Source organism: Chiloscyllium punctatum, chromosome 8 (genome assembly GCF_047496795.1).
Source record: "Chiloscyllium punctatum isolate Juve2018m chromosome 8, sChiPun1.3, whole genome shotgun sequence".
NCBI classification, from domain to species: Eukaryota; Metazoa; Chordata; class Chondrichthyes; order Orectolobiformes; family Hemiscylliidae; genus Chiloscyllium; species Chiloscyllium punctatum.
In genome coordinates, this window is record NC_092746.1 from 91,958,443 (window position 1) to 91,977,356 (window position 18,914).

The following is an 18,914-nucleotide window of genomic DNA, read 5'->3' on the forward strand; positions in this document are numbered from 1 at the left end:
AGGAAATTAGCAATGAAGAGCTGCAGGGGGGGGGAAGAACATGCCTGAAGTGAGTTTTATTTTTGTGGAGATGCTGGTGGAGCAACTTTGTGAGGCGAGTAAGTTCCATAGTTAGTGGATCCCAAAGCAGGTGGAAAATGTTGCATAAGATGTGGCACACTGTCTTACCGGAAGTAGTTTTTACTCCAGCATCTGTTTATAATTCAGAAAGATGTTCAATTATCTCAACAAGAGAGACAAGGTAAAATTCTCTTTCACATCTCTCAAACTTTCAACACCATACAATTGAAGCTTTTCTTTGCCAAGACAGTATCAATCTTGCTTTTCCTGCATCCTATTTATGTCCTTAAGCCCTCAGGGCAGCACTTCTGTTTTTACATTCACTCTCAGAAGCTTTTTTTATTATTTGTACATGGGATGTGGCAGTTGCTGGCTAGGACAGCATGTATTTTCCATCCCCAATAGACCTGGAGACATATGGTAAGTGCCTTTTTGAACCACTGAAGAACTTAAGGTGTAGGGACACCCGTATTGCTATTAGGAACAGATTTCCAGGATTTTGACCCTATGTTATCAAAGGAATCATTCCATTTCAGGGTGGTATGTAATTTGGAGGGGAACTTATAAGTGGTGATATTTCCATGCATTTGCTTCCCTTCTCCTCGTAGATGGTAGTAGTCATGGATTTGGAATGTGCTGGTTATGCAGTATTGGAGAGTTACTACAGTGCATCTTGTAAATGGTCAGAACTGCTCTCACTGTACATTGGTGGTGAAGGGAGTAAATGCTGAAGATAAATGGGATGTAAATCAAGTTGCTGTTATGGCCTGAATAGTGTTGAGCTTCTTGAGTATTCTAGGAGTTGCATTCGTTCAGGCAAGTGGAGAGGATTTGTTGTACTCCTGGTTTGTGCCCTGCAGATGGTGGATAGGAGGTGAGTTGTTTGCTGCAGAATTGCAAGCATCTCAGCTGCTCTTGTAGTGACAGTATTTATATAGCTAATCCAGATCAGTATCAGGTAAATGGTAACCTGTAGGTTGTTTTTTAAGGGGGAATTCCTACTATGGTAATGCCATTGAACATTAAGCAGCAATGATTAGACTCCCTCTTGTTGGACCTGGTATTTGCCTGACACTTGTGTGGCACAAATGTTACTTGCCACTTATGAACCTGAGTATTGGCCAGGTCTTGTTGCATTTGTACAGAGATCATTTGTTTTGGTAGCTGAGGAGTTGCAAGTAATAGAATCATGGAGATGCACAGCACGGAAACTGAACCTACGGTCCCACTCATCCATGCCGACCAGAAATCCTAACCTATTCTAGTCCCATTTGTCAGCGCTTGGCCAATAGCTCTCTAAACCTTCCTATTCATACACTCATCGAGATGCCTTTTAAATGTTGTAATTGTACAAGCCTCCTCCACTTCCTCTGGCAGCTCATCCCATACAAGCGCCACTCTTTGTGTGAAAAGGTTGCCCCTTAGGTCCCTTTTATATCTTTCCCCTCTCACCCTAAACCTATGCCCTCTAGTTCTGGACTCCCCCACCCCAGGGAAGAGACTTTGTCTATTTACCCTGTCCATGCCCCTCATGGTTTTGTAAACCTCTGAGGTCACCCCTCAGCCTCCGATGCTCCAGGGAAAACAGCCCCAGCCTATTCAGCCTCTAACTATAGCTCAAACCCTCCAACCGTAGCAACATCCTTGTAAATCTTTTCTGAATCCTTTCAAATTTCAAATTTCACAGCCTCCTTCCATTAGGAGGGAGTGGTGTTGAACATTGTGTAATCATTAGTGAGTATCACCGACTCTGACCTTATGATGGAGAGAAAATCACTGCCCGGATAACTATTTTACCCTCTTGGCCACACTCTTCCTTTAATTTCTTTCACGATAACTAGCTGGCTCATATATGGCAAAGTTGAAAGAGAATTTTTAAAAATATCCATTTACCGCTGGCAACGCATTCCATGCATTAACAACTCTCTCTGTAAAGAACCTACCTCTGACGTCCCCTCAATACCTTCTTCCTAACACCTTAAAACTATGACCCCTCATGGCAGTCAATCCTGCCCTGGGGAAAAGTCACTGGCTCTCAACTCTATCCATGCCTCTCATTACCTTGAATACCTAGATCAGATCACCTCTCTTCTTCCTTCTCTCCAGAGAGAAACATCTGAGCTCAGTCGACCTCTCCTTGTAAGACAAGCCCTCCAGTCCAGGCAGCATCCTGGTAAACCTCCTTTGCACCCTCTCCAATGCCTCCGTATCTTTCCTACAATAGGGCAATTAGAACTGGACACAATATTCCAAGTGTGGTCTAACCAGGGTTTAATAGAGCTGCAGCAAAACCTCCTGGCTCTTATACTCGATCCCCCCTGTTAATGAAAGCCAAAACACCATATGCTTTCTTAACAACCCTATCCACTTGGGTGGCAACTTTGAGGGATCATGTACTTGAACACCAAGATCCTGCTGTTCCTCCACACTGCCAAGAATCCTGTCTTTAATCCTATATTCAGCATTCAAGTTCGACCTTCCAAAATGCATCACTTTGCATTTATCCAGGTTGAATTCCATCTGCCATTTCTCAGCCCAGCTCTGCATCCTGACTATATCACGCTGCAGCCTGCAATAGCCCTCGATACGATCACGGCACCTCCAACCTTTGTGTCATCAGGAAACTTACTAACCCACCCCTCAACCTCCTCATCCAAGTCATTTATAAAAATTACAAAGAGCAGAGGCCCAAGAACAGAGCCCTGCGGGATGCCACTCACCACTCTTCTCCAGGCAGAATACTTTCCATCTACAACCACTCTCTGCCTTCTGTCAGTCAACCAATTTTGAATCTAGAAAGCCACATCTCCCTGTATCCCATACCTCCTGACTTTATGAATAAGCCTACTGTGAGGAACGTTATCAAATGCCTTGCTGAAGTCCACGTACACCACATCCACTGTTTGACCTTTGCAACTCCTCACCTCCTCAAAGAACTCAATAATATTTGTGAGGCATGACCTATCCCTCACAAAGCCATGCTGACTGCCTTTAATCATGCTATGCTTTTTCAAATAAATCCTATCCCTTAGAATTCTTTCCAAAACCTTGGGGATCACAGACTTAAGACTGACTAGTCTGCAATTGCCAGGGATTTCCCTATTCCCCTTCTTGAAAAGGGGAACAACATTTGTCTCCCTCCAATCCTCCAGTACAACTCTATTGGAGAGTGAGGAAGCAAAGATCTTTGCCAGTGGCTTAGCAACCTCCTTTCTTGCTTCCCAGAGCAGCCTCTGTTAAATCTGGTCTGGCCCTGGGGACTTATCAATCTTAATGTTTGCTAAACTTTTCTGCACATCAACTTCCTCAATCTCAATCTGTTCAAGCCAGTATCTGAGCTCCTCAAAGTTCTCATTCACAACAAGGTCCCTTTCCTTAGTGAAAACTGAAGCAAACAACTCATTTAGGGCATCTCCTATCTGCTCAGACTCCACACATACGATCTCTACACTATCCTTGATTGCCCTATCTTCTCCCTGATCATTCTCTTATTCCTCATGTAAGAGTAAAATGCCTTTGGTTCTCCCTAATCCTTCCTGCCAAGCCTTTTTTGTGCCCCCTCCTTGCTCTCCTCAGTCCATTTTTGAACTCCTTCCTAGCAAGCCTGTAATCCTCTAAAGCTGTGCTAGACCCTTGCATCCACCGCCTTATGTAAGCTGCCTTCTTCCTTTTGATGAGAAGCTCCTCTGTTCTCATCATCCTTAATCTTACCACTTCTTGCCTGTCTCAGAGGAACAAATTTATGCATCACTCGCAACAACTATTCTTTAAACAGTCTCCACATGTCTGTTGTGCCCTTTCTGTGAAACAATTGCTCCCAATCTGTATTTCACAACCCGTGTCTGATAGCGTCATAATTTCCTCTTCACCAATTAATTTCTTTCCCATGGTAACGGCTTCTTTCCCTCTCCATGGCTATGATTAATGTGAGGCAGTTGTGGTCACTGTCACCAAAGTGTTCTCCCAGCGCAAGATCTGACACCTGTCCTGGCTCATTGTCGGCACCAAATCCAAAATGGCCTCTCCCCTCGTTGGTCTGTCTACATACTGAGTAAGGAAACCCTCCTGAACACACCTGACAAAAACGGCTCCATCCAAACCATCTGCCCTAAGGAGGTTCCAATCAATATTGGGAAAGTTGAAGGCAGCTATAACAACAAGCCTGCTAAATCTGCACTTTTCCCAAATCTGCTGGCCGATGAGTTCTTTGGTCTCCCTACTACTATTGGGGGTCAGTAGAAAACTCCCAATGAGGTGGCTGCTCCCTTGCTGTTCCTAACTTCCACCCATACTGACTCAGTAGACAAGCTTTCCTCAACTTTCATTTCTGTAGCTGTGATGCACTCTCTGATTAGCAATGCTACACACCGGTCTCTTTTTCCGCCCTCCCTGTTCTTTTTAAATGTTCTAAACCCTGAACATCTAGCAATCGTTCCTGTCCCTGTGAAACCCATGTCTCCGTTATGGCCACAACATCATAGTCCCAAGTACTTGTCCATGCTCTAAGTTTGTCATTCTTATTTCTGACACACTTTGCATTAAAGCAGACACACTTTAACCGGTCCCTTTGTTTCATCACATAGAAAACCTTCCCAACAGATTCACTACATCCTGTCACTGCCCAATCTACAACTGACCCCCTCTCAGACATGTGGCTCTGATTCCCACCCCCTTGCCAAATTAGTTTAAACCATCCCGAATCAATCAAGCAAATCTCCCACCCAGGACATTTGCACCCCTCCAGTTCAGATGCAACTCGTCCTTCATGTACAGGTCCCACCTTCTCCAGAAAGCAACCCAATGGTCTAAGTATCTGAAGCCCTCCCTCCTGCACCGGCAACAGCCACATGTTAAGCTGACTGTTCCTCACCTCACTGTCTCGTGGCACCGGTAGCAAACCTGACAACACTACTCTACTCGTCCTGCTCTTCAGTTTTCAACCTAGCTCTCTGTAGTCACTTTCCAGATCCTCAATCCCTTACCTGGCTATGTCATTTGTGCCAACATGTACCACAATTTCTGGCTGCTGACCCTTCCCCTTCAGAATCTTGTAAACCCGACTGGCGACATCCTGGACCGTGGCACCGGGGAGGCAACATTCCTTCCGGGAGTCCCGTTCCTGACCACAAAATCTCCTGTCAATCCGTCAAACTATTGAGTCCCCTACCACTAGCGCTTTTCTATTCTCCCCACTTCCCTTCTGAGGCACAGTGCCAGGCTCAGTGCCAGAGACCTGACAACTATGGCTTTCCCCTAGTAGGCCATCCCTACTATCAGTATCCAAAACGGTATTGCTGTATTTATATTATTCAAATTCAATTAATCAAGCTTTACATTTCTACTGAAAATTTCATAATTTTCACGACATTGCCTGAATTTCTAAAAATATTAGAATAGATCTTCTCTTTAACACAGCCATTATTGCTGGCTTGTTTCTTCAAGTTATGAATGTGCTTAAGCCTGGTTACAAATACATTTTTCTGCACATAATTACAGTTCTTGTAGATTAAATAACTATTTGAAAGATGGCTTTCTAATGTATTGTCAAATTCTTTCTGAAATATTACATAAACATGGCTGTTATAATCTGTGTAAATAGATGTCTGAAGAACAGGATTCCACAGCTCTGGTGACTTTAGCTATTATGGCAATATTTGAGCTTGAGAAAAGCCTTATTAGGGAATGATCTCTTGATTGGCCCATTTTGTAAACATGGACATGTCATGGACAATTGATAATAATACAACAGTGTCCAATGTAATTTTGCACAACTAGTTAGTGTAAATAATATTAGGTCAGCCACAACATAAAACAAGGGTAAGAGACACATGCTGTGCACACAAAAGCAGGGTTCAGCACTTTTATTTCTTCACATACCTGTTACTCTGTCAATTTGCTTGAAAAATATTTGTCCTGCTCTGCAGTATTATTTTGGGCATTGATATTGCTGAGAACCACCTTAAGCAAGTTGTATCAACAGCATGGTTCATAATTATTTTGTTTTCTTTGGCTTACACCCAACTTCCTTTAGCTATGAAATCTGCTTCAATGATTCATCAAAATATCATATTGCACGAACATTTCCAGGCAAAATGTAGATTGGAAAAATATTTGAACTAATATGATAACACTGAAATGATAAAATGTAACATTCTGTGCTAATGCTACAGAATATATCTTCATTAAGAAAAGGTTTCTACGATCTTTGTTTATATACTGTATTTCGTCTTTTGTTGAAGGACTACTTCATATTCAGCACTGGGGAAACTAGTACTTCTGCATGTTAGGAATGGACAGCATCAAAGCTGATAGAAATAGTTGGATTTGTCTTCAAAGGAGCTTTTACAATGACTTTCTTGCCCATGGGGATCATGAGCGACTTTGAAATCTATGTTTTGATTCTTTCCTGTTAAGTGCTTTTTTGAAAACAATTGATTTTCTGTCCTTTTCACACAGAGGGCTGTCCATGGATAAGGACAAGGGAGCAGGTTGGAAACCACTGTCACTTGGTGAAAGTGAACTTTGATTTTATATCCACCCTGTAAGGATGCCTCTACGTGTCCTCACAATGATATGTGAGAGATCAGGGCCAGAGTAGGAAAAATTAAGATCACCATGTGAAAAACCTCATTTACAAATTCCATCCTACCTTACTGCACTGTATATTAGAGTAACCATGGGAAAATTAGGATCTATAACATAAACAAATCAAAATCTCTTGCTTATGGAGCTTTGGAGGTAAAAACAATAATTGCAGATGCTTGAAACCAGATTCTGGATTAGTGGTGCTGGAAAAGCACAGCAGTTCAGGCAGCATCCGAGGACCAGCAAAATCGACGTTTCGGGCAAAAGCCCTTCTTTGGAGTTAAGATCTGTGCTAAACTAATTTAATATCTATTCCCTGCTATTGGAAGAGGTGACAGCCTAGTGGTACTATTGCAATACTATTAATCCAGAGACCTAGGAAATGTTCTGGGGACCTGGGTTTGAATCCTGTCATTGCAGATGGTGGAATTTGAATTCAATAGTAATCTGGAATTAAGAGTCTAATGATGATCATGAATCCATTGTCAACTGGTTCACTAATGTCCTTTGGGGAATCCTCACCTGGTCTGGCCTACATGTGACTCTAAACCCACAGTAATGAGGTTGACTCTTAACTGCCCTCTGGCAGTTAAGATTGAATAAGGAAAAATTACAGGTTTATTTCTTCTTATTGGTCCCAAGGCAGATTAGTAGAAAAATCCCATTCAACCATTATTGGAGAGAAATCATTTTGTGACATACATATGTTGCTTAGCAGTGACTTTCTGAGAAAAGACCTTTCTCATGATGTTCTGTTATATTAATCTCAACTGTGAAGGAGGCTGATGTGTGTTCTGACAAATCTGTGTAATCTTTAGACAAGATTAATACAGGTGAAGAGTGAAAATAACTGTTTCTTAATATAACCTTGCAGAGCTGCAGGGCAATTATTTGGAAAAGTGGTACATTTAAGAACTTTTATAAATTGACACATGTTTTATTAGAGATGGCAAAAATATCTAGAGTACATACAAAATTGGAAGGATATTGAGCAGGGTACAGAAAGTGAGAGATTTTGGAGTGTGAGTTGTAGGATAGGTTGATGGTCAAGAAGCCAAATGGAATGCTTTTCTTCCTTGAACAAGGTACAGAATACAAAAGCAGGGATTTAATACTGGGACTATATAAAATGCTGGTTAGGCCACAGCTTGGGGTTTCTGTACAATGCTGATCGCCACATTACAGGAGGGACATGATTTCTCCAGAAAGAGTACAAAGGAGATTCACAAGAACATTACCACATAGTGAAATTGCAGCCATGAGGAAATATTGGATAGGATAATATTATTTTCCTTAGAACTGAAGGATAAGGGGTTACTTAACTGAGATGTATAAAATTGAGGGGCCTGGATTCAACAATCAGAAAAAAAAACTGTTTTCCCTCATGGAGTGGTCAGTTACCAGGGGCACGGATATAAGGTGATTGATAGAAGAATTAGAGGGGAGATGAGGGAAAAACATGTTCACCAATAGGGTAATGACTATCTAAAATTCACTACCTGGTATGGTGACTGAGACAGAAGCCCTGAACTTGTTTAAAATGTACCGAGATCTACATCTGAAGGACTGTAACTAACAAAACCATGGGTCAAGCGTTTGCAGAAAGCATTCAAATGATTTTGTTCATCACCCAGTGCAGATGTGAAGGGCTGAATGGTCTCTAGCTGTGCAGCAACCCTTCTATGGTTATATGTTCGCCATTGTTAGGTATTAGATGAACAATGAAAGTGTTATTATTTTTTAGAAAAAGGGGAATTTGATCCATGCATTAGATCCACTATATGCTGTGTTCCCAATTCTCCACATTAGCAAAACTGGTTCTGGCATGGATGAGGTTCCAATTGGATTTCAGCAGGGGCCTAATTAATAAATGCACAGATGCCTTTTGTTCCATCTATTTGACCTTGATAATATCTTAATTCATCCCTAAACAAGTTCCCTGTTAGGTACAGCTTTTCGGTCAGCAAAACCTGCTAGGGTAAGTTTAAAAACCTGCATTAGTTCACTAAGCCTAAGTCTGTACCAAAACCAGTGATCCTAAAATGAAGACTTTAAATCCTACATTACTCTTTCTTCCACCTTGCCCTAGTTGTGAGTGATAAATTTTCCCCATTCATGTTGCGTTACTGCTTTAAGGATTGAGTATACCGAGGAGCAATTGGCTATGAGAAGTCAAAACAGTAACATGTTAGACTAAGGATCTGCACAAATGTTTCTCTGTAACTGCAAATGATCAAATTGTCTCACTAAACCTGCTTGAGACTTTAAAGTAAATCAAATCTATGGTATTTACCAATCCAGCATAAGTGTGGTAATTCTATGTTAAGGAAAACAATACAAGAATGCAACATGGTGGCTGTAGCAATTTTTCCAAAAACAAAACAAAGGCAATGACACAAACGTGAAAACCACAGGGAAAAGACTCAGACAAAATTTGAAGCAGGACAATGGTCACACCTACTACTGGGGTCCCTGTGGGAAAAAAAAATGACAATACACAGTGTTGTGAACAGTGAGTGCTTAATTTGTGAGCTGGCCACATTGGTGATCTGTGGGCAATGAGTCAGTTTTTATTTGGGTTGTAGGAACTGCAGGGCCAGCAAGACAGTCTCACATGCCATTCCCATGAAAAAGAAGTACATGAAACAAAAATATTTAAGCCACAGCCAAAATCAGCATAGGGAAAACTTAAAAAGACCAACAATCGCATTGCTGAATCTCTACATGGAGTAGGCTTACAGCGTTGCTACTACAAATGCCTTACACATTGACAACATCTGTAAAAGACAGGAAACACCTCTCTCTGGCTCACAACACTGAGAAAAGAAATTCCTCCTCATTTCAGTCTTAAATTGGCACCTTTTTATTCTGAGACTGTGCCTTTGATGTAAGGAAAAGGGCAAAGTGTGAGATCTCTCAGACACTGAGCTTCATAGACTACCTGTTTGTGATTCAAATTCCACATTTCCATCTACTCCCAACAGGGGTGTAGTTACCAGTATTAACGCTGTAACCTGAATATGGAAAGCAAGCAAGATGTGTGGCTGATTGCACCCATTGCAAAGCTGCCCGATGTTCCGAGATCTTTGTCCTTTTGCATGGCATGGCAATGAGGTACATGGTGTAGTTGAAATAACTGTTAAGAGAATAGGAAAGCTGCAATTACACAAGGAGCATAAGACAGTTGAAAATATAGTTCATAATTAACATTTCTCACCTTTGAGCAAGTGGTCATGTTTAGACATCTGAGCAAGAGTCACTCGACCCAAAATGTTAACTCTGATTTCTCTTCAGAAATGCTTCCAGTCCTGCTGATTTCAGCAATTTCTGTTGTTGTTTCTGATTTATAGTATCTTTCGGTTTTTATGATTAGACTTTAACTCCTTTAAGCACTCAGGAGTCCCCCAAGTTCTAATAGAACAACTGCACTAGAGACACATAGTTGTCAAAACATTAGCCCAGAATCAGACTGTTGTACTGTCTAGTAAAGAAGTAACTGATAGAGGATCTCATTGCGCTCCCTAGATTTATGGCTGAACCTACAAATAAGAAGAAATAATCTATTATGATTACCTGTTATAGCCTAAAAGAAATGCTTTATATCACTAAGAAAAAACAGGGGTCAGAAAGCCAAAAGATAATCAATCAACTTTCACAAGAACTGTGATACCAGTTGCCAGTATTGTGCTAAACTAAAAGTCCAGTTAGTTATCCAAGAACATGTACTATAAGTACCAAGAGTATTTCACAATAATGGGTAATTTACTTGTATACAACAGAAGACTAGTTATTCCAGCTTCCTTCAGGAAGATTTAATGGAAACACTTAGGCATTGCCAGGGTTGAATTAGTAGTGTGATGATAATAATCTCAAAAAAGACTGAAGATCTCAAATTTCATTGTTAAATCTGCAATTATACAGGAATGCCAAAAGTGGAAAACACTCCTTTTATTACTGAAAGTAGATCAGAAGCTAAAACTCAGCAGACAGGAAGAAGCAAATATTGAGAATGAAAACATGAACACAACCTATTTGAGCACTTTCAGACAAAAGAACAGTCAATGCCAGTGAAGCGATAGAGCTGGGTGAGTAGAAATCTTGCAGCAACAGCATTGAATGTTTGGAAAAGTTTTCTTAACAATCAAATGACCACAATCGGTGACTGAAAACATCCAGCCTGATCACCAACTCAAGGGAGAGGAGCTGTATGTGATTATCTGGGAAGCCAGAACAATACCCACAGATCCAAGACATTGGCAAGAAAGAAAAAAATTATGAACCCAAAACTGGACACCAATCCTCACCTAAATATTTTGGATACCTCCATAGGAATCTCACCTTTCAGTCAGATTGAGGTTTTGGTCACTTGTTTTACAGGTCCTCAGGTGAGTCCTAGTTGAGGATGTCAGCAGGAGTTGAGGTGGTCTGCAGAAGTGTGATGGAGGTGGAGAGAACACTTTAGCTCCATCCTGGTTCCACTCTAAGAATGAAAAAGGAGTTAATTACCTTTCATTGGTGACTGCTGGCTTATTGACATCCAAATTCAGAAAACATGAGTGGGACAGGCTTGAAGTTCCTTCAATAGATGTTAAACTCTTCAATGACAGACTCTAGTGGCTTTAAACAGCAAAGATTTTTTTTAAAAGCTAAGCCACATGAATTTAGCAGTAGGAATGAGATCTGTACAGGTTGAGTGCAAGCCTTCCAAACTGTTGTGCTTTCTTTCATGAATATTGGGCATAACACATCTCATTGTCTACCCTTGTCTCTTACTGCATCTGCTTTTACTTGCTCCAGCTCTTGTGGACAGAAAATACTATTACTGTGTTTTCTGCTATCCACATTTATTTTTACTGTTCTAGTCCTTTCTCTGCAGCACTCAAGGGAAATTAGGGATGGGCAACAGATGCAGACCTTATGGTGATGTTCACATCACATGAAAGAATAAAAAGAGAAGTAACTTTTTAAAATCTTTGAACATTGGTGCTTATTCTTCATAAACCTTCTGTGAATTCAAACTCTCCCATTTTGTAAGGCCCAGTTCCCCCACCTCAATGGGATTTTCATTTCTCTATGGACTCTTCCTTCTGCTCTGTCAACCAATTCTTGTGCTTCGTGAGTTGATTGTGTGCAATTTTCTTCCTGCATGGAAACACAACTTGATACTTTTAGACACAGTCTGTTTTATTTGGCATTCCAATGGGGAAGGTTTGGTTTTCTCATGGCTGTTATGGATATAATGCCTCTTTGTATGGTATGCATGCAGTATAGGATTTTCCAGGCGTGTAATTTAATTCGTGTGTTAGATGTGGCTTGGTGGTAGCATTCCAAGTCAAAAATGTCAAGAGTTCAAATCACATGGCTTACTTAAGTAGTACTGAGGGTGTGTTGCTGTTTTTCAGATGTGATGTTAACCTAGGAAACAATTAGCCTTCTAACAGGAAGTAAATGATTGCCCATCATTATTCAAAGCAGAGTAGTGTCATAGAGTCACAAAATAGAATCAGACCTTTCAACCCAACAGTTTTATGCCGATCAACAAATAGCAAACTATACTAATTCCATTTACTTACACTTCTCATCACAGGCAACGTCCTGGTGAAACTCTTCTGTACCTTTTCCAGTGCAATCATGTCCTTCCAATAGTATAGCAATCAGAACTGCACACAATATTCCATCTATAGCCTAACCAATGTTTTATAATGTTGTAACAAGACCTTGAGATTCTCCTATATTCTACACCCCAACTAATGAAGACAGCCCATGCTGTATGCTTTCTTTACCAGCCTATGTACCAGTTCTAACACCTTCCAGGATCTATATCTTGTACACCAAGGTGCCTTCGTTCCTCAGCACTCCGTATAGACCACCATTCATTTTGTACATTCTTCCCCATTAGACTTCCCAAAATGTATCATCTCACACTTATCAGGATTAAATTCCATCTGCTTTGCTCTGCCCAATTCACCAGCTCATCAATATCAGACTGCAGCCTGAGACCATCCTCCTCACTATCAACAACATCAACAATTTTCCTGTCATCTGCAAACTTACTAATTAAACCATCTACATTCACATCTAGGTCATTAATGTACATAACAAAGAGCAACGCTCCCAGCACTGATCCTTGTGCAACACTGTTGGTCACAGGCTTCCAATCATAAAAACATCCCTCCACCACTGCCCTTTGCCTCCTATTTGTCAGCCAAGTTTGGATCCAGTTTGTCAACTTGCCTTCAATGGCATGGGCTCTTACCTTTTGGACCAATCTTCCATGTAGAACCATGTCAAAGGCCTCACTGAAGTCCATGTAAACCACATCAATGGCACTACCCTTGTCAATATATTTAATCAGCTTTTCAAAAAGCTCAATTCAGTTAATCAGACAGGATCTCCCTCGATCAAATCTATGTTGACTATCCCTGATTAATCCCTGTCTTTCCAAGTGTTGATTAATCCAGTCCCTTACAATTGTTTCCAATAATTTCCCCACCAGTGACATCAGACTAATTGGTCTGTAAATACCTAGTGTATTGCTACTGGCCACCTTGTCCTTGCAAAATTGTTTCCTCAACTAACACCCATGGCAGGTAAACTGACCATTTGTCTCATTGCTGTGTTGACTTTGCATAAAGACTGCGGCAAAAATTTAATTGGTTGTAATACACTTTGGGGCTTCTTGAAATCATGAAAGGCACAATATAAAGTTATGTCTTTCTCCTTCCACAGAAAGCAGTCATTTAGTTTACTGAATTATACCATTCTGAGCCTTGAGATGGCGTGAGATTGCAATCTGGGATTCTTAATCAGTCCTACCATGAGGCAGCAATGGTCTTAATGGCTAAAAACAGTCATTGAAGTTCTTCCTCCACTGGATATTAAATGATTGCACTCAATACCATGCATGGCACTTCCTAGCTGATATTAAGCCAGATCTCTTTTTACCTATTCTCACTACCAGAGCTCTTCTGCACCTATTGGCATGATCTTTGCTCCTGCTGCCCTTTGGTTCAGTTTTAAGTACAGACCAGCAATCCCCCACTAATGTTCCCTGCATGGAGATTCATGTTTTGTAATCCTGTCCATCAATATTAAAATTAAGCGATGGGGTCCAATTTCTAGCAGCGAGTTTCAAAGCCTTTAAGTGGGTGGAAGTTTTTCCCTTCCTTCCCCCCTCCCCCACCAATTAAAGCTGCAGATTACAGGACACTGAACAGTGGGGTAAAAATTTGTACCTCTGATTAATCATGACTTGGTGCTGATCTTTGATAACATGTCATGTTGTGAGCAGGGTTGAGACTCTGGTTTCCAGCACCTGCAGTCCTTGTCAAGTTTTACCATGTTGTAAGTAGGAGCCAATGACATGAACATGTGAAAGGAAAACAACCCATCGGAAGTGTATTTGTAAATTACTCTTGTGTACCGCCTAGCAACTAATCCCAGAGCTGCCTTTGGATAGTCAAGAGCTGCTAAAGTCTCCATCAGGAATAGAGTCAAGAGCCTTGAAACACAAGAATCAAGCGTCTCAACAGCAAGTTTCAAAAAAAGAACTTTATGAGCATGTAACTATTATATTAAACACTTTCTCAAGACTAGGCTGTTAACTATTGAGATAACTAAATTTAAGAAACAAAGAAAACAGCTTGTAATACCCTAAGCTCCCAGTGCTGAGGAATTTGTATTTGCTTTAGCTTTGGGGCTGTTTTTCAATTTAATATAACAAAATCGAAATAAATGAAATCAAGATGGCTTGACAATGTACCAAAGATAAAATCTTGTAGGAAGATTATTTTATTTCAGTTTTAAATAAGAATTTGGTAAAACAGATTCTTTATTGACATTATAATCCAAACATCATAAAAAAAATATTTTTCCTGGCATTTGTAGTTCAGGGTGATATTATACTCTTGATTGGTCTCTGGCTTAGAAAGTAAAATTGGTGTTTCCATATGAAGAGGATGTGTTTCTCTGAGCTTGCCCAGGTGCTCTGGTAGTCTGTACATGACTTGTTGAAGTAAACACAAAACTGATAAGTTGCTGTACCACAAAAACAACTACTTATGCTTACATAATGCTTTTAATATAATTAAATCACCCAACTTCCTTCACAGGAACATTATAAAACAAATTTGACACTGAGCCACATAGGAGATGTAACTTCACAAGGCCAAAATATTCATTAAAATGCAAACATTTTATGAAGCGTCTGAAAGGAAGAAAGAAAGATAGATAGTGAGGTACAGAGGTTTAATCCACAATCTTCCCCTTTTGTTTCCCCTTATTTGTATATTGTTTTTCACAGAATAAACCTCAATGAACATTGTTCATATGAATGATGACAAGTATGGTGCAGGTTTGATGTAAAGGTGGCTCTGTTTTGTCCCACAATCTGAGTACTCCTTGCTGGAACACACTAATATTCCCATTCGTCACTGGCCATTCCCTGAATAACAGTACTGTAAATTAAATCTGTAAGTTAACCCTAGATCTGATGTGTTATGTCTAAAGAGGTATGTTTTGTCTTTGGCTGCTGAAATCAACTTCATCAGTACTTCCTCTGATGAAGCCAAACATATTAGCCTGAATTCTTGCTCCCATGTTGGGAGAGCAGAACTGGGATAATTCTTGTCTCCACAAATCCGACCTGGGAAAATGTGCCTTGGAGATTCAGATTCTCATTGGGGGAGGCATCTGTGTTTTATTGGGATAGTGACTTTTGCCCCACAGAGAGTTCATAGGCGGCTAGCTGTTGGGTGCAGGGACAGACTGTGCGAAAAATCAACTCAGCATTCTTGGACATTACTGCAGCTGTAAAAACAAATAATCAACGAATAGCCCTTCAACTCTCACCATCTCCCAATACTCCTCATGACAACACACACACTCCTCAGAGCTCTCATTCCTTCCATGTCAAGCTATGCCCATCTATCCAACCCCTTCAAACCAGGCAACATCATGGGATACCGTTTCTATACTCTGTCCAAAGCCTCCACGTGCTTCTTGTAGTGAGGTGACCAGAACTGCAGAATATTCCAATTGTGGCCGATGGTACAACATGGCATGCCAAGTTTTATACTCCATTCCCCAACTGATGAAGGCAAGCGTTCTATATGTCTCCTTGACTACCTTATCCACTTGTGTTGCCACTTTCCGTGAACCTGTACGCCTAGATCCTTCTGAATGTTGATGCTACTAAGGGTTCTGCCATTTTCTGTATACCTCCTACATCTTCCAAAATGCATCACCTCGTACTTGTCCGGATTAAACTCCATCTGCCATTTCTCTGCCCAGGTCTCTAGTCAATCTATACCATGCTGTATTCTTCTTAAGGACCTACTACAGCTATCTAAGTAGCTCCTAAATTCCAACTTCCAAACTTAGCACAAAGCTGCAACATTATACCAACATCTCAGAAGTTGTAAATGAGGAAAATTTCAAAGCATTGGGATTGTAGTGTTTTAGCCAAGCTTTCTTTCCAAAGGACCTTGTAAATACCTGTGAGATGTGAGCAGGTTTTCCTGGAATCAGCCAACTTTGTGCAATGACTACAAACTGGCATTGCCAGGAATTGCCATAGGCTGCATATGTTTATTGAAATAATCTGAACTCTGATCTTGGGAACAATACTGATGCAGACCAAACTATCATCAAGCTCTTAAAGTCATAAGTCAGATTTCTGAGACAGGGCATTTATAGACAAAGCACATTGAAGCTCAGAACTAGAAGAAATTAATAGAAAAAGAACAATCCTCAAGCAGTAGTGAAAGACGTTTTTCATCAGAAAGCTATGAAATGCAGTAAGGGATCCAAGCTAAAACTAACATTGTGTTAGATTAGATTAGATTCTCTACAGTGTAAAAACGAGCCCTTCAGCCCAACAAGTCCACACCAACCCTCCAAAGAGTAACCCACCCAGACCTATTTCCCTCTGCCTAATGCACCTAACAGAATGGGCAACTTAGCTAAAATTTTTAGAAAATTCAAGATCGTAATGTTCATCATAACATCCTATCTCTCCACCCTGACCTCAGGTCATCTGCTCCCGAAATGCTTAACAATATCTGTTATCTCTAGATCCAACTAATTCACTGCTCTTCTTGATCATCTTCACATATTGCACTCTCCATAAACTTAAGCTAACCTGAAACACTGATTATCAAAGATTTCTCAAATGGTCCACAAAATAATGTAAATATGCTTACTGAGCAAGTCTGGCTTTATGACTGGATGACCACACAGGGCAGATGGCCAGGGTGAATGGGGCTGATTAGGGAATCAAGGTGCGTGAATGGTCCAATCTCAGGGAGGAGTGGAGTATCATTGCCCTGTATGTAATACTGAGTGGGCCTGCTATCTCTCTTCAGGGATTTGTGGTGGTGGGAGTGGGTGGGGGGGGGGGGGGGGGGGGGGGGGGAAGAATGGGTGGGTGGTAGAAGGTTGGTAGCTTACATAGAGGAGAAAGGTACAAAAATCAAGTAGCTGTAGATATCACAAAACCATCGACATGGCTGCCATGATGCAGTCAGAACTTTTCGTGGGGGTGGAGTGCTTCTTAAGTACTTAAACTCAAGGGATACGCAAGTACAAAAACCCAAGGTACCATATTCCATAAGGCTGCCTCTGTTACAGAATACAAAGGTGAAATCACCCCTTTACATGATACATACAGTATTAAACATTTGGATTGAAGGTATATGATGATTAAGTAAAAAGGTAAAAACAATGACTGTAGATGCTGGAAACCAGATTCTAGATTAGAGTGGTGCTGGAAACACACAGCAGTTCAGGCAGCATCTGAGGCGCAGTAAAATTGACGTTTCGGGCAAAAGAGTGCCTGAAGGGTGGAGAGATAAATGAGAGGAGGGTGGGGGTGGGGAGAAAGTAGCATAGAGTACAATAGGTGAGTGGGGGTGGGGATGAAGGTGATAGGTCAGGGAGGAGGGTGGGGGAAGGTAGCAAAGAGTACAATGGGTGGATGGGGGTGGGATGAAGGTGATAGGTCAGAGAGGAGGGTGGAGTGGATAGGTGGAAAAGAAGATAGGCAGGTAGGACAAGTGATGGGGACAGTGCTGAGCTGGAAGTTTGGAACTGGGGTGAGGTGGGGGAAGGGGAAATGAGAAAACTGTTGAAGTCCACATTGATGCCCTGTGGTTGAAGTGTTCCGAGGCGGAAGATGAGGCGTTCTTCCTTCAGGCGTCAGGTGGTCAGGGAGCGGCGGTGAAGGAGGCCCAGGACCTCCATGTCCTCGGCAGAGTGGGAGGGGGAGTTGAAATGATGATTAACCCATTTGAAAAGGAATCCTTCAACCAAAACTGTTTAAGATCCACTGATCTCACCTGGTAAAGTGCCTTTCACCCATTGCTCCTTGCTTGCTGACCTTTATTGGTTTCAGGGTTGGAAAAGCTACTGTTTTACAAATTTAATCCTTGCTTTTAAATTCACCTGTTGCCTCATCCTTCCCACCTCTGAGATAACTATCAACCTTACAACCCTCCAACATCACTGTGTCCCTCTAATTATGACTTCTTGCCATAGAGTTGGAAAAAGAAAAGATAATTGCATTTTTTTTGTTCTTACAGTGGAACCAGGCTGGAACAGAGGTCTTCTCCCCAGCTCTACCATACTTCCATTTGCTGCTGTAGACCACCCCAACTACTGCCAACATCCTCAACTGGGACTCACCTGAGGACCTATTAAACAAAAGGCTAAAACCTCAACCTGACAGAAAGGTGGGATGACTGTCAGAATATTTAGATGAGGATTTCCACTATTGGGGGCCATGTCCAGCAGCCTAGCCCCAAGCTGGAATTCCTTCCTTTAGCCTTTTCACATCTGCATTTCGCTCTCATTCTTTAAGATGGCCCTCAAAATGTTTCTCTTTATGCAAACATTTGGTCACCTGTCCTAAAAGATCTTCATACTGTGTTTTTAACTTTGTTTGATAGCTCTCCTACATTACACCTTGGGATGTTTTGTTGCATTGAATGTGCTGTATAAATGAAACTTGTTATTGGAAGGGAAAATACAGATATTGATGATTAAAATACAAACAGAAAATGCTAGGAACATTCTGTAGGTTAGACAGAGAAAAGAAATAACCTTTTTTAGAGGGAGCTACAATAGCCAATTTGCATACCAACTCCCATATAACAGTGAGACAAATGGCAAATTAAAATACTTCTGTGGTGTTGGTTAAGGGATTAGCATCACTCAGAACTTTGGAACTCCTCTGTTCTTAGAATCCCTACAGTGTGGAAGCAGGCCATTCG